This window comes from Idiotropiscis lumnitzeri, unplaced genomic scaffold (genome assembly GCF_059441095.1).
Source record: "Idiotropiscis lumnitzeri isolate Australia: NSW breed Sydney's pygmy pipehorse unplaced genomic scaffold, RoL_Ilum_1.0 HiC_scaffold_247, whole genome shotgun sequence".
Classification (NCBI taxonomy): Eukaryota; Metazoa; Chordata; class Actinopteri; order Syngnathiformes; family Syngnathidae; genus Idiotropiscis; species Idiotropiscis lumnitzeri.
Window position 1 is genome coordinate 45,001 of NW_028283785.1, and position 4,334 is coordinate 49,334.

Genomic DNA, 4,334 nt, shown 5'->3' on the forward strand with positions numbered 1-4,334 from the left:
CTCCGGGGGAGGAGTGCGGGCGTGTGTCACACTTAGCCCGGAGAGGAGCACCTTCCCCGGGCACAGACGGTGCCAAGCGGCCCCTAAGTTTGCCCTTATGGAAGCTCCGGAGGAGGAGTGCGGGCGTGTGTCACACTTGGCCCGAATATGAGCACCTTCCCCGGGCACAGGCGGTGCCAAGCGGCCCCTAAGTTTGCCCAAATGGAAGCTCCGGAGGAGGAGTGCGGGCGTGTGTCACACTTGGCCCGAATATGAGCACCTTCCCCGGGCACAGGCGGTGCCAAGCGGCCCCTAAGTTTGCCCAAATGGAAGCTCCGGAGGAGGAGTGCGGGCGTGTGTCACACTTGGCCCGAATATGAGCACCTTCCCCGGGCACAGACGGTGCCAAGCGGCCCCTAAGTTTGCCCAAATGGAAGCTCCGGAGGAGGAGTGCATGCTGCCTGACAGTGAAGCCGACTATGAGCACCTTCCCCGGGCACAGGCGGTGCCAAGCGGCCCCTAAGTCTACCCTCATGGAAGCTCCGGAGGAGGAGTGCGGGCGTGTGTCACACTTGGCCCGAATATGAGCACCTTCCCCGGGCACAGACGGTGCCAAGCGGCCCCTAAGTTTGCCCAAATGGAAGCTCCGGAGGAGGAGTGCACGCTGTGTGACAGTGAAGCCGAATATGAGCACCTTCCCCGGGCACAGGCGGTGCCAAGCGGCCCCTAAGTCTACCCTTATGGAAGCTCCGGAGGAGGAGTGCGGGCGTGTGTCACACTTGGCCCGAATAGGAGCACCTTCCCCGGGCACAGACGGTGCCAAGCGGCCCCTAAGTTTGCCCTTATGGAAGCTCCGGAGGAGGAGTGCATGCTGTGTGACAGTGAAGCCGAATAGGAGCACCTTCCCCGTGCACAGGCGGTGCCAAGCGGCCCCTAAGTTTGCCCTAATGGAAGCTCCGGAGGAGGAGTGCGGGCGTGTGTCACACTTGGCCCGAATAGGAGCACCTTCCCCGGGCACAGACGGTGCCAAGCGGCCCCTAAGTTTGCCCAAATGGAAGCTCCGGAGGAGGAGTGCATGCTGCCTGACAGTGAAGCCGAATATGAGCACCTTCCCCGGGCACAGGCGGTGCCAAGCGGCCCCTAAGTTTGCCCTAATGGAAGCTCCGGGGGAGGAGTGCGGGCGTGTGTCACACTTAGCCCGGAGAGGAGCACCTTCCCCGGGCACAGGCGGTGCCAAGCGGCCCCTAAGTTTGCCCTTATGGAAGCTCCGGAGGATGAGTGCATGCTGCCTGACAGTGAAGCCGAATATGAGCACCTTCCCCGGGCACAGGCGGTGCCAAGCGGCCCCTAAGTTTGCCCTAATGGAAGCTCCGGGGGAGGAGTGCGGGCGTGTGTCACACTTAGCCCGGAGAGGAGCACCTTCCCCGGGCACAGACGGTGCCAAGCGGCCCCTAAGTTTGCCCTTATGGAAGCTCCGGAGGAGGAGTGCGGGCGTGTGTCACACTTGGCCCGAATATGAGCACCTTCCCCGGGCACAGGCGGTGCCAAGCGGCCCCTAAGTTTGCCCAAATGGAAGCTCCGGAGGAGGAGTGCGGGCGTGTGTCACACTTGGCCCGAATATGAGCACCTTCCCCGGGCACAGGCGGTGCCAAGCGGCCCCTAAGTTTGCCCAAATGGAAGCTCCGGAGGAGGAGTGCGGGCGTGTGTCACACTTGGCCCGAATATGAGCACCTTCCCCGGGCACAGACGGTGCCAAGCGGCCCCTAAGTTTGCCCAAATGGAAGCTCCGGAGGAGGAGTGCATGCTGCCTGACAGTGAAGCCGACTATGAGCACCTTCCCCGGGCACAGGCGGTGCCAAGCGGCCCCTAAGTCTACCCTCATGGAAGCTCCGGAGGAGGAGTGCGGGCGTGTGTCACACTTGGCCCGAATATGAGCACCTTCCCCGGGCACAGACGGTGCCAAGCGGCCCCTAAGTTTGCCCAAATGGAAGCTCCGGAGGAGGAGTGCACGCTGTGTGACAGTGAAGCCGAATATGAGCACCTTCCCCGGGCACAGGCGGTGCCAAGCGGCCCCTAAGTCTACCCTTATGGAAGCTCCGGAGGAGGAGTGCGGGCGTGTGTCACACTTGGCCCGAATAGGAGCACCTTCCCCGGGCACAGACGGTGCCAAGCGGCCCCTAAGTTTGCCCTTATGGAAGCTCCGGAGGAGGAGTGCATGCTGTGTGACAGTGAAGCCGAATAGGAGCACCTTCCCCGTGCACAGGCGGTGCCAAGCGGCCCCTAAGTTTGCCCTAATGGAAGCTCCGGAGGAGGAGTGCGGGCGTGTGTCACACTTGGCCCGAATAGGAGCACCTTCCCCGGGCACAGACGGTGCCAAGCGGCCCCTAAGTTTGCCCAAATGGAAGCTCCGGAGGAGGAGTGCATGCTGCCTGACAGTGAAGCCGAATATGAGCACCTTCCCCGGGCACAGGCGGTGCCAAGCGGCCCCTAAGTTTGCCCTAATGGAAGCTCCGGAGGAGGAGTGCGGGCGTGTGTCACACTTAGCCCGGAGAGGAGCACCTTCCCCGGGCACAGGCGGTGCCAAGTGGCCCCTAAGTTTGCCCTAATGGAAGCTCCGGACAGTGAAGCCGAATATGAGCACCTTCCCCGGGCACAGGCGGTGCCAAGTGGCCCCTAAGTCTACCCTCATGGAAGCTCCGGAGGAGGAGTGCATGCTGTGTGACAGTGAAGCCGAATAGGAGCACCTTCCCCGGGCACAGACGGTGCCAAGCGGCCCCTAAGTTTGCCCTTATGGAAGCTCCGGAGGAGGAGTGCATGCTGTGTGACAGTGAAGCCGAATAGGAGCACCTTCCCCGGGCACAGACGGTGCCAAGCGGCCCCTAAGTTTGCCCTTATGGAAGCTCCGGAGGAGGAGTGCATGCTGTGTGACAGTGAAGCCGAATAGGAGCACCTTCCCCGGGCACAGACGGTGCCAAGCGGCCCCTAAGTTTGCCCTTATGGAAGCTCCGGAGGAGGAGTGCGGGCGTGTGTCACACTTGGCCCGAATATGAGCACCTTCCCCGGGCACAGACGGTGCCAAGCGGCCCCTAAGTCTACCCTCATGGAAGCTCCGGAGGAGGAGTGCGGGCGTGTGTCACACTTGGCCCGAATATGAGCACCTTCCCCGGGCACAGACGGTGCCAAGCGGCCCCTAAGTTTGCCCAAATGGAAGCTCCGGAGGAGGAGTGCACGCTGTGTGACAGTGAAGCCGAATATGAGCACCTTCCCCGGGCACAGGCGGTGCCAAGCGGCCCCTAAGTTTGCCCAAATGGAAGCTCCGGAGGAGGAGTGCATGCTGCCTGACAGTGAAGCCGAATATGAGCACCTTCCCCGGGCACAGACGGTGCCAAGCGGCCCCTAAGTTTGCCCAAATGGAAGCTCCGGAGGAGGAGTGCATGCTGCATGACAGTGAAGCCGAATAGGAGCACCTTCCCCGGGCACAGACGGTGCCAAGCGGCCCCTAAGTTTGCCCTAATGGAAGCTCCGGAGGAGGAGTGCATGCTGCCTGACAGTGAAGCCGAATATGAGCACCTTCCCCGGGCACAGGCGGTGCCAAGCGGCCCCTAAGTTTGCCCAAATGGAAGCTCCGGAGGAGGAGTGCATGCTGCCTGACAGTGAAGCCGAATATGAGCACCTTCCCCGGGCACAGGCGGTGCCAAGCGGCCCCTAAGTTTGCCCAAATGGAAGCTCCGGAGGAGGAGTGCGGGCGTGTGTCACACTTGGCCCGAATATGAGCACCTTCCCCGGGCACAGGCGGTGCCAAGCGGCCCCTAAGTTTACCCTCATGGAAACTCCGGAGGAGGAGGGCGGGCGTGTGTCACACTTGGCCCGAATATGAGGACCTTCCCCGGGCACAGGCCGTGCCAAGCGGCCCCTAAGTCTACCCTTATGGAAGCTCCGGAGGAGGAGTGCATGCTGCCTGACAGTGAAGCCGAATAGGAGCACCTTCCCCGGGCACAGACGGTGCCAAGCGGCCCCTAAGTTTGCCCTTATGGAAGCTCCGGAGGAGGAGTGCATGCTGTGTGACAGTGAAGCCGAATAGGAGCACCTTCCCCGGGCACAGACGGTGCCAAGCGGCCCCTAAGTCTACCCTTATGGAAGCTCCGGAGGAGGAGTGCGGGCGTGTGTCACACTTGGCCCGAATAGGAGCACCTTCCCCGGGCACAGACGGTGCCAAGCGGCCCCTAAGTTTGCCCTTATGGAAGCTCCGGAGGAGGAGTGCATGCTGTGTGACAGTGAAGCCGAATAGGAGCACCTTCCCCGTGCACAGGCGGTGCCAAGCGGCCCCTAAGTTTGCCCTAATGGAAGCTCCGGAG